This window comes from Capra hircus, chromosome 15, assembly GCF_001704415.2.
Source record: "Capra hircus breed San Clemente chromosome 15, ASM170441v1, whole genome shotgun sequence".
Classification (NCBI taxonomy): Eukaryota; Metazoa; Chordata; class Mammalia; order Artiodactyla; family Bovidae; genus Capra; species Capra hircus.
The window spans coordinates 71,878,724-71,891,664 of NC_030822.1; positions in this window are offsets into that span (position 1 = coordinate 71,878,724).

Here is a 12,941-nt window from a genome sequence, read left to right on the forward strand (position 1 = left end):
TGGTTATTTCCTACCTACAGAGTGAAACTGAAAAGAATGTTGATTAGGCTGGCTCAATTCTAAAGAAATCCTAGAAATAAACCTATATAAGTTTTACTACACCCATCATAGCAGGAAGTAGCTATTCCATTTGGTTCAAAAATTTGAAATGCTCTTTACTGCACATTCTTTGGAGATGTGACCTTTGGGTATGAAGGATATAATCAATTCATTGAAAAGCAAAGGCAAAATTTTAATGATGTTTTCTAATATGACATTTTACCTTTAACTTCAGATTTCTAGACTTCATGCCTTCATTTCAGGAACAAAAGCAATGTAATACAATAATTCAGCTGACTAACAATCTGCTTTTCTAAATGGAAAGTTAATGCTGACCTGCCAATATTTTCTGAAATGCATTTATTTATTTACTTTTCTAAAAATACATTTATTAGTCATCATTAACAACCATTTTCTCCATATTATGTTAAGTCCTAAGGTTACTGATATTACTAATGCTCAGTGGTAAATCTAATTATACTTCAGAACTATGTTCCTTCTCCTCATCTTAGAAGACAGATAGATACTTTCACTTCATTGATGTAGTAAATGACTTAGTGACTCTTGTTAACAAATAGGATACTGTAGATACTCAAAATTTGCTTGTGTGGAAGGACTGATGCTCTTGACATCTTAATAACAGTGTCCCTTTCAATCTGTAAACATGCAGTATTTATTCACTTATTTAGGTCTTCTTTAGTTTATCTCAGTAATGTTTTACAGTTTTTAGTGTACTTACATACATTTTGTTACTTTATTTCTAAATATTTCATTTTTGATACTATTATAAATGGTATTTTTCTCTACTTTTATTTGTAGAACAGTGTCTGGTATAAGTAGGAGCTCAGTAAATATTTATTGGCCCATTACTAATTGGATTCTATGCTCATCTGATATATCTCATTATTTTAATAAATTTAGTAGGCAAACAATATATTTTTTTTAAATTAAAGGGAGGTATGGCACCCCACTCCAGTACTCTTGCCTGGAAAAGCCCATGGATGGAGGAGCCTGGTAGGCTGCAGTCCATGTGGTCGCTAGGAGTCGGACACGACTGAGCGACTTCACTTTCACTTTTCACTTTCATGCATTGGAGAAGGAAATGGCAACCCTTTCCAGTGTTCTTGCCTGGAGAATCCCAGAGATGGGGGAACCTGGTGGGCTGCAGTCTATGGGGTCGCATAGAGTTGAACACGACTGAAGCGACTTAGCAGTAGCAGCAGCAGGCTTCTCATGGGAGTGATTACTGACATATCTGTCCTTTCTTCTGTTTTGTCTATTTTCTTAATTCATTATGATATTTGGATATACTTTCCTAGAACTATGTCCTTCTGTTTAGCCACACTACTCTTATAAGATTCTTTTTGGAGCTTTAGGTAATTTAATTACTCATTTTTAGCTGTTGTGATTACTGTTCAATATCTAGCGATGCAGTATTACAGTCAGAAGCTATAAATATAGAACATAGAAGTTTCTACAGTAAACCAGTTCTCCCTGGATTTTCCTTATTATGATATCTTTCTTTAATGCATTTATTTCTGGATGTGCTGAGTGTTTGTTGCTGTCTGTTGGGTTTTCTCTAGTTTTGGGGAGCAGGGTCTACTCTTTATTGTGGTACAGAGGCTTCTCATTGCAGTGGCTTCTCTTGTCACTGAGCATGGGCTCTAGGGTTTAAGTTTCAGTGTTACAATTCCTGAGCTCTACAGCACAGGCTCAATAGTTGTGGCACAGGGGATTAGTTGCTCTCTGGCATGTGGGATTTTCCTGGACCAAGGATGAAACCCTGTCTCCATAATTGGCAGGCAGATTCTTTACCACTGAGCCAGCTGGAAAACCCCCTTTATTATGATATCTTTAAGTAAAATGTGTATTTTAAAGTAGAATTGCAAAGCATAAATTCTACATGTGTAATCTGAACAAATACAATGAATGTATTTATTCATACATTTAAGGAACATTTAATAGTGCAAGAGCCACATAATATATAGACACTGAAGATAAAAAGATGAATAAGATATAGTGATTAGTTATATTGTATTATCTATAATTACATTGTTATATAAGTATATATGGATATATGCATAACAAGTAAGTGTATATATAACATATCAGCATATAAAATATATTAACTTATGGGTCTAAATATTGTGAAAACATTTAATTTTAACATAGTCACTGTAATTTTCTCAAAGGATAAAAAAAACTTCAGTGACTTTTGGAGTTATACCAAGACCAAAAAAGTTTGGTGGTTATAATGTCAGCAGCATAAGAGTTGAAATATTGTATTGCATAATTTGAATAGTCAATTTAATATGTTATATTTATTGGAATCCATCATCCAAAGTGGTGAAACTGTTCAGCGAGCCAGCCATTTGTATTCTGTTACTTCAGATAAGACAGATTTGAAAATACAGCTTCATGTCTTTCTTTTATGGTTAAAATTTATAACCAAATAAAATATGAATCAAAAAAAATCCTCTTGTCTATAAATATATTGCCATTTAAATGGATGCTACTCACATAGTAGAATCTCTATAAATAAAAAGTTAATTATTAAATGTACACATCAGATTAATAAAAGTTTAAGTTTCTTATAAAAAATATTTGGGGAATTAAAAATAATCATCAGATATAAAAATTCATAAAATACATAAGTATTTGTGTTTCAAATTCAAATTTTTAACAGCAAATGAAAATATTTTGTCACTGGAAAAGACTATCTTATTCTGTGTGTGGAGAGGTATTCACAATCTATTAATTATCAATTACTATACAGCTCAGGCACAATTAGTTTGTCAAATGTGTTTTATTTTTAGTAGATGTATAAGAAAACATTATTTTACAGTAGTAATGATAATAATTAAATACAACATTTTGCAAGGTATATAAAAAGTCATATCTTCCTAATTTTCTTTTGAGAGTAAAAATTATAAACAAAATAAATTGATTATATTACCAAAGGTTTGATTAAGTTATGATGAATGAGAATAACAACATTCCTACCAAAACCAAGTTTAAAAAGCTAACATTTTCCTTTAAAAAACTTTGGTTAAAGAATGGGAAAGAAGCTGAAGCACAACTTGACAGAGATAAAATTCAGGAAAAAGCAGTAGCAACAACAAAAAAAATGAGCTCAAATTTTGCAGCCCACTTTGTTCTTAGGACATTTGTCAATTCTAAATAAAGAGCAATAAGTTGAAGTCTGGGAAAGAGCCCTTGTTAGGAGCAGCTACCAAGAGGCAGAAAAATTAACAGAGATGCAATATTTCCCTTAGGCTATGAAGGAAAGCTGACAGAGATAAAAGAATGCTCCAATTCCAGTGAGAAGAAAGCGTTGGGAATTGATTTCACTACCCTGTCAGTTTTCACATCAAGGCATTCAGTTAATTCTGAACTTTTGCAGTGTTGGAGGTTAAGACGCTACCTATGGCTGATTCTTGTTGATGTACGACAGAATACCACAAAATTCTGTAAAGCAGTTATCCTTCAATTAAAAAGAACTTATGCAGCTCAATTCCAGAAAAATAAACGACCCAATCAAAAAATGGGCCAAAGAACTAAATAGACATTTCTCCAAAGAAGACATATTGATGGCTAACAAACACATGAAAAGATGCTCAACATCACTCATTATTAGAGAAATGCAAATCAAAACCACAATGAGGTACCACTTCACACCAGTCAGAATGGCTGCGATCTAAAAATCTGCAAGCTATAAATGCTGGAGAGGGTGTGGAGAAAAGGGAACCCTCCTACACTGCTGGTGGGAATGCAAACTAGTACAGCCACTATGGAGAACAGTGTGGAGATTCCTTAAAAAATTGCAAATAGAACTACCTTATGACCCAGCAATCCCACTTCTGGGCATATACACCGAGGAAACCAGAATTGAAAGAGACACATGTACCCCAATGTTCATCGCAGCACTGTTTAGAATAGCCAGGACATGGAAACAACCTAGATGTCCATCAGCAGATGAATGGATAAGAAAGCTGTGGTACATATACACAATGGAGTATTACTCAGCGATTAAAAAGAATTCATTTGAATCCGTTCTGATGAGATGGATGAAACTGGAGCCGACGATACAGAGTGAAGTAAGCCAGAAAGAAAAACACCAATACAGTATACTAACACATATATATGGAATTTAGAAAGATGGCAATGACGACCCTGTATGCAAGACAGCAAAAAAGACACAGATGTGTATAATGGACTTTTGGACTCGGAGGGAGAGGGAGAGGGTGGGATGATTTGGGAGAATGGCATTGTAACATGTATACTATCATGTAAGAATCGAATCGCCAGTCTATGTCTGACGCAGGATACAGCATGCTTGGGGCTGGTGCATGGGGATGACCCAGAGAGATGTTATGGGGAGGGAGGTGGGAGGGGGGTTCATGTTTGGGAACGCATGTAAGAATTAAAGATTTTAAAATTAAAAAAAAAAAAGAATAAATAAAGTGGCAAAAAAATAAAGACAAGTCTCTTGGACTTTCCTGGAGATCTAGTTTTAAGACTCCATGCTTCCAATGCAGGGGCTGTGTGTTCAATCCCTGATCAGGGAGCTAAGATCTCACATACCTAATCTGGTAATCATCTCAGATTCTCAGAACACACAGGAGGCTATACCTTAGCAGGAGTGACAGCTCCAAAGACAGAGGTCAGCTTTATTCCTTACAAATGAACTCTGAAACCTATCAAAAAAAGTTAAGCTTTTTTGAAATATAAAGCTCAAAATTTATTATTTTGTTAAGAGACAGGGGTTGAAATTCAAAATACAATCAGATATAAACAGACAGTGATAAACTTGACACTGCATTTCAAAGAAAATGTTTAAAATAGATATAATCAGTATATTTTAAATATAAGATAAAATATATCACCTGAAAATCCTAACTTGACAAATGACTCTGATAGCAGAATGGATACAATGGAAAAATGAATTAATGTACTGAAAGAAACTGAAAGGCAGAGTAATAATAAGTATTCATATTGAAGCACATAGAGAAACTGAAGACTAGAAAAATACCATAAAAGCTATGTGAAACAAAGTCAAAAGCCTAGCATATATTTTGTCTTTAGTTTTTTAATTTGAATAAATGCTTAATTTAAGAACAGTTTTCTAATTATAAGAAAGTAATATAAAGAGGGATTGGGGGCAGGAGGAGAAGGGGACGACCGAGGATGAGATGGCTGGATGGCATCACGGACTCGATGGACGTGAGTCTGAGTGAACTCCGGGAGATGGTGATGAACAGGGAGGCCTGACGTGCTGCAATTCATGAGGTCGCAAAGAGTCGGACACGACTGAGCGACTGAACTGAACTGAACTGAACTGAATATAAAGAGTACAAGCAGCTCCTGTATACTTCTCACCCACTTTTCCCTATTGTTTTTCTTTTTAACTTTTATTGGAGTATAGGTGGATTCGCAATGTCTTATTACTTTCAGGTATAGAGCAAAGTCAGAGAAGGCAATGGCAAGCCACTCCAGTACTCTTGCCTGGAAAATCCCATGGGCGGAAGAGCCTGATGGGTTGCAGTTCATGGGGTCGCGAAAAGTCGGACACGACTGATCGACTTCACTTTCACTTTTCACTTTCATGCATTGGAGAAGGAAATGGCAACCCACTCCAGTGTTCTTGCCTGGAGAATCCCAGGGATGGGGGAGCCTGGTGGGTTGCCATCTATGGAGTTGCACAGAGCTGGACACGACTGAAGCGACTTAGCAGCAGAATAAAGCAAAGTGAATCAGTTACACATATACATATATCCACTATTTTTTAAAGATTATTTTAAAATGTTTAGCATATTTTTAACCAGAGTAATAGAAAGAGAGAAAGGAATAAAGATATACTTCAAGAAATACAGGGCAGGAATTTCTTTAAATCAAATACTAACATCAAATCACAGGTGTAGTAAATTCTGTACTCCCAGCAAAATGAACACAAAGAAGTCTATATCTCTGTACATCGTGATAAACCAAGCAAACACCAATAATATAAAGATGGTTTAATAGCAGCTATAAACAGGGGCATGTCCGACTCTTTGCAACCACATGAACAGCAACACACCAGGCCTTCCTGTCCATCACCAACTCGTGGAGTCCACACAAACCAATGTTGATCGAGTCGATGATGCCATTCAACTATCTCAAACTCTGTTGTCCCCTTCTCCTACTGCCCTCAATCTTTCCCAGCATCAGGGTCTTTTCAAATGAGTCAGCTCTTCGTATGAGGTAGCCAAAGTATTGGAGTTTCAGTTTCAACATCAGTCCTTTCAATCAACACGCAGGACTGATCTCCTTTAGGATGGACTGGTTGAATCTCCTTGCAGTCCAAGGGACTCAAGAGTCTTCTCCAACACCACAGTTCAAAAGCATCAATTGTTCAGAGCTCAACTTTCCTCACAGTCCAGCTCTCACATCCATACATGACTACTGGAAAAACCATAGCCTTGACTAGATGGACCTTTGTTGGCGAAGTAATATCTATGCTTTTTAATATGTGGTCTAGTTTGGTCATAATTTTCCTACCAAGGAGTAAGTGTCTTAATTTCATGGCTGCAATCACCATCTGCAGTGATTTTGGAGCCCAGAAAAATAAAGTCAGCCACTGTTTCCACTGTTTCGCAATCTATTTGCCATGAGGTGATGGGACCAGTTGCCATGATCTTAGTTTTCTGAATGTTGAGCTTTCAGCCAATGTTTTCACTCTCCTCTTTCACTTTCATCAAGAGGCTCTTTAGTTCTTCACTTTCTGCCCTAAGGGTGGTGTCATATGCATATCTGAGGTTATTGATATTTCTCCTGGCAATCTTGATTCCAGCTTGTGCTTCCTTCAGCTGGAAAATAATCAATGTCTAAACAGTTTAAAATTTCTCTATTTTTTTCTGTTTTTATTTTTTTGGCTAATTTGACTATATCAAAGAATATATCCTTCAGCCCAGAATTTTTCATGATGTACTCTGCATGTAAGTTAAATAAGCAGGGTGACAATATAGAGCCTTGACGTACACCTTTTCAAATTTGGAACCATTCTGTTGTTCCACGTTCAGTTCTAACTGTTGCTCCTGGACCTGCATACAGGTTTCTCAAGAGGCAAGTCAGGTGGTCTGGTATTCCCATCTCTTTCAGAATTTTCCACAGTTTATTGTGATCCACACAGTCAAAGGTTTTGGCATAGTCAATAAAGCAAAAATAGATGTATTCCTGGAACTCTCTTGCTTTTTTGATGATCCAGTGGATGTTGACAAGTTAATCTCTGGGTCCTCTGCCTTTTCTAAAACTGGGCTTAAAGTACAGAATGAACCAGGCAAAGGCTAATAAAGTTCTGCCAAGAGAATGCACTGGTCATAGCAAACACCCTCTTCCAACAACACAAGAGAAGACCCTACACGTGGACAGCACCAGATGGTAGACACCAAACAGATTGATTATATTCTTTGCAGCCAAAGATGGGGAAGCTCTATACAGTCAGCAAACACAAGACCGAGAGCTGACTGTGGCTCAGATCATGAACTCTTTATTGCCAAATTCAGACTGAAATTGAAGAAATTGGAGAAAACCACTAGACCATTCAGGTATGACCTAAATCAAATCCCTTATGACTATACAGTGAAAGTGAGAAACAGATTTAAGGGACTAGATCTCATAGACAGAGTGCCTGATGAACTATGGATGGAGGTTCGTGACATTGTACAGGAGACAGGGATCAAGACCATCTCCATGGAAAAGAAATGCAAAACAGCAAAATGGCTGTCTGAGGAGGCCTTACAAATAGCTGTGAAAAGAAGTAAAAAACAAAGGAGAAAAGGAGAGATATACCCATTTGAATGCAGAGTTCCAAAGACTAGCAAGGAGAGATAAGAAAGTCTTCCTCAGCAATCAATGCAAAGAAATAGGAGAAAACAATAGAATGGGAAAGACTAGAGATTTCTTCAAGAAAAGTGGAGATACCAAGAAAACATTTCATGCAATGATGGGCACAATAAAGGGCATAAATGGCATGGACCTAACAGAAGCAGAAGATATTTAGAAGAGCAGGCAAGAATACACAGAAGAACTGTACAAAAAAATCTTCACGTCCCAGATAATCATGATGGTGTGATGATCACTCACCTAGAGCCAGACATCCTGGAATTTGAAGTCAAGTGGCCCCTAGGAAGCATCACTACGAACAAAGCTAGTGGAGCTGATGGAATTCCAGTTGAGCCATTTCAAATCCTGAAAGATGAAGCTGTGAAAGTGCTGCACTCAATATGCCAGCAAATTTGGAAAAGTCAGCAGTAGCCATAGGACTAGAAAAGGTCAGTTTTCATTCCAATCCCAAAGAAAGGCAATGCCAAAGAATGTAACTTATCAAATCAAGGTAAAAAATAAAAAAGGAAGAGAAAATCTATTTTTATGTCAATATAATATGATGTAGGTACAATTCAACACTTATTTAAACTAAAATTTCTCAGCAGACTAGCAATAGAAAGAACTTCCTAACTGAATAAACAGCTTTGTGTTAGGCTGCTTTGAAAATGGAGGGCAATGATCTCTGCTTTTTTGGTAACATAGTTACCCCTTATCTGCAATTTCACTTTCCATAATTTCATTATCCGCAAATATCAAATAGAAAATTCAGGAAAGAAATAAACATGCCCTGGTTTTTCCTGTGATCATGTATGGATGTGAGAGTTGGACTGTGAAGAGGGCTGAGCGCCGAAGAATTGATGCTTTTGAACTGTGGTATTGGAGAAGAATTGAGAGTCCCTTGGACTGCAAGGAGATCCAACCAGTCCATTCTGAAGGAGATCAGCCCTGGGATTTCTTTGGAAGGAATGATGCTAAAGCTGAAACTCCAGCACTTTGGCCACCTCATGCGAAGAGTTGACTCATTGGAAAAGACCCTGATGCTGGGAGGGATTGGGGGCAGGAGGAGAAGGGGACGACAGAGGATGAGATGGCTGGATGGCATCACTGGACTCGATGGACGATGAGTCTGAGTGAACTCTGGGAGTTGGTGATGAATAGGGAGGCCTGGTGTGCTGCGATTCATGGGGTCACAAAGAGTCAGACACGGCTGAGCGACTGAACTGAACTGAACTGATGTTTAAAAGTGCTTGCTATTTTTAGCATGATGAAATCTTGACCTGTCCCTCCTCGGTTTTCCCACCCTGAATATTACTCATCCTTTTGTCTACCATAACCTGCCAATTAGTTACTTAGTAGACATCTAAGTTGGCTGTTTCAGCATCACACCAGTTCAGTTCAGTTCAGTCGCTCAGTCATGTCTGACTTTTTGCGACCCCAGGGACTGCACCATGCCAGCCTGATGAATAGGGAGGCCTGGCGTGCTGCGATTCATGGGGTCGCAGAGTCGGACACAGCTGAGCGACTGAACTGAACTGAACTGATGTTTAAAATTGCTTGCTATTTTTAGCATGATGAAATCTTGACCTGTCCCTCCTCGGTTTTCCCACCCTGAATATTACTCATCCTTTTGTCTACCATAACCTGTTGAATACTCCCTATTCAACAGGCTCCCTGTCCATCACCAGCTCTTGCAGCTTGCTCAATCTCATGTCCATTGAGTCGGTGATGCCATCCAACCATCTCATCCTCTTTTATCCCCTTCTCCTCCTGCCCTCAATCTTTCCCAGCATCACGGTCTTTTCCAATGAGTCAGTTCTTCACATCAGGTGGCCAAAGTATTGGAATTTCAGCTTCAACATCAGTCCTTCCAATGAATATTCAGGACTGATTTCCTTTACGATTGACTTGTTTGATCTCCTTCAAATCACCTTTACTGTACTTTATTTTACTCAAAGTGTAAAAGCAATGATAATAGAAATCTGGACATGTCAGAGAGAAGCTGCAAACTACTTCCTTTAAGGGGAAAGAGGTAAGTTTTAAACTTTAGGAAAGAAAAAAATATATGCTGAGTTTGCTAAGATTTACAGTAAGTACAGATCTTCTATCTATGAAATTGTGAAGAAGTTTGTGCTAGTTTTGCGGTTGCACCTGAGACTGCAAAAGTCACAACCACAGTGCATGTAAATGCTTAGTTAAGATGGAAAAGGGGTCTTCCCTGGCAGTTCAGTGGTAAAGAATCTGCCTGCTAACACATGAGATGGAGGTTGGATCCCTGGTCCAGGAAGATACCATGTGCCCCAGAAATACTGAGCCTGTGTTCTATAGCCCAGAAACTGCAACTACTGAACTCATGTGCTGCAACTACTGAAGCCCTTGGGCCCTAAATCCCATGCCCCCTAACAAGAAAAAGCCACTTCAATGAAAAGCTTGCATACTGCAGGTAGGGAGTAGCGCACACAAGCTCACAGCAACTAGAGAACCCATCCAGCGATGAACACTCAGCATAGCCAAAAACAAATTAATAAACAAAAAGAAGGAAAAAAGAAGGATTAAATTTGTAAAAATGATATTTTTAAAGAAAGAGACCACATTTACATAATTTTTATTACAGTATATTGTTACTATTGTTTTATTATTAGTGATTGTTGTTTATATTCTACTGTGCCTAAGATAACTTAAACTTTGTCATATATATGTATGTATAGGAAAAACACATAATACAGGGTCCAGTTCTATTTTCAGTTTCAGACATCTACTGTTGGTCTTGAAAAGTATCCCCTGTAGATAAGGGGTGGGGTGGCTACTGTATTCATGACTTTGTTTAACATTTCATCTTGTGTGACAACCTGACTCAATACTTTTTAACCAATAGATTATGATAAAATTAATGGGATGATTCTTCCAAAGTCTTAAAGACTGTGACTTTTCTGTTCCTCTCACTTTCTCTCCATCTTTCTTTTTTTCTCACATTGATTAAGCCAGCCACCATTTTATGAGCTGCCCTGTGAAGAGGTCCAAGTAGTGAAGAAATGAGTCACCTCCTGCCAATATCCTGTGGGGAACTCAGGACTCGCAATTCAATAATCCACTAAGGACCGCATTCTGCCAATGAACACTGAGTGAGCTTGGAAGTGGAGCCTGTCTGGGCTGCCTTTTTGATTGCAAACATGAGAGAGACCTGAGTCAAAGGATTTATTAATAGTTAAGCCACACCCAGATTCCTCACGCCAGAAATTGAGAGAAAATAAATATTTGGTTTTTTTAGTCATTAGGTTATGGCAATAAGTCTTAAAATGGAAACATAGATAATTCAAATATCTAAAATATTTAAGAAAAATCTATAGCAATTTTAATAATTAATTGTCAAAAGATACATTCTTAAGATTGAGAACAAAACACAAGTAACTTCTTATCACCACTTTACTTAGAGATCACTTTTATAGGAAATTCTAGGTAGAAAATAAGCTATTTTAAAATGTAATTTTACATTTATTTCAAAAACATTGAAAATTTAAAATAAATGTAATAAAATGTGTTCAAATCTCTTCAGTGAAAACATCATTAAAAGAATTAAATTCTAAGGAATATACCATGTTGGTAGGTTATAAAAATCAATCTTTCAAATGATAATTCACCCTAAAATCACCTATGGATTCATTGAAATGCCAATTAAAATTCCAGGTGGATTTTTCAACACATTGATATGGAAGAGTAAAAGGCTAAGAATAACCAAGATAATTTTTAAAAACAAAATAAAAAAATTGAGAGTTTATACTATCAGATCTCAAAGCCTTTTATAAACGCAATTAAGCCTATGCAGTATTGGGGAAAGGATAAATACATAGATCAGAACAGAGGTAATATATAGGCATCTAATTTAAGAAAATGTGACACTGCAGAACAGGAAAGAAAGGAGGGTCTTTTCAACAAAGTTTGAAAATGTTTAATTTGATATGCATATGAAAATATGACTCTTTTCCCTACTTCACACCATAAACAAACATCAATTCCATAATTTATCAGGAAATATTTCTTAAATGAACACACTCTTATTCACACACCACAGACATTACTCATAATATGATTTTTTTTAAACTGGATGACATTAAATCTTTCCTGTGCTTTAAGCAATTATTAAACTGTTAAATGTTAACTCAAGATAGGAAGAAAAAGTACATATAGAATAAATCTGAAAACAGATTGATATACCAAATATAGAAAGAATCATATTTATCAAGGAGAAAATAGCAAATAACTTTAAAAAAGAATATCCAAATAAGAAAATAAAATCACTAAAACATGAAATTACATGGATGATACCAAACAAAGTAAGCCAAGTTGAAAATGCATATATTGTAAGATTTCATCCATAGAAAGTTTGATAACAGGGAAAACTAATTTATGGTGTTGAAAATTAAGGGAGTCATTATTCTTGGTGTGTTAATTAGTTACTGGAAGAAAGCACAATGAGGAATCTGGAGTTTTAATAACATCCTATTATTCAGCATACCATTAATTACATTAATATGTTCAGTGGATAAAAATCAACATCTATACACTTGCCCTTTGTAATTTTAGAGATGTTTTCTGTATGATATACTTAATAAACACATTATTATTATGTCTCTATATTCTAAAAGAAATTACAAATCTTCTTACCCAAAATAAACTTTAACCCAAGACTACCATTCACCATAGCTTCTAGCAAGGCTGAACCTGAAGTGAAACAGGCTTCTAAATTTTGTTCAGAAGTATCTTGCCTGTGGGCTTCACTGGTGGCTCAGTGGTAAAGAATCTGCCTGCAATGCACGAGATCCAGGTTCAGCCTCTGGGTCAGAAAGATCCCCTGGAGAAAGAAATAGCAACCCACACTAGTATTTTTGCATTGGAGATCCCATGGACAAAGGAACCTAATGGGCTACAGTCCAGGGAGTTGCAAGAGTCAGACATGACTGAGCAACTAAACCACCACTATATAGATGATGTGTAAATTTATAGGAAAATCTTTATTTTTATTATACATGTGCGCACACACACAC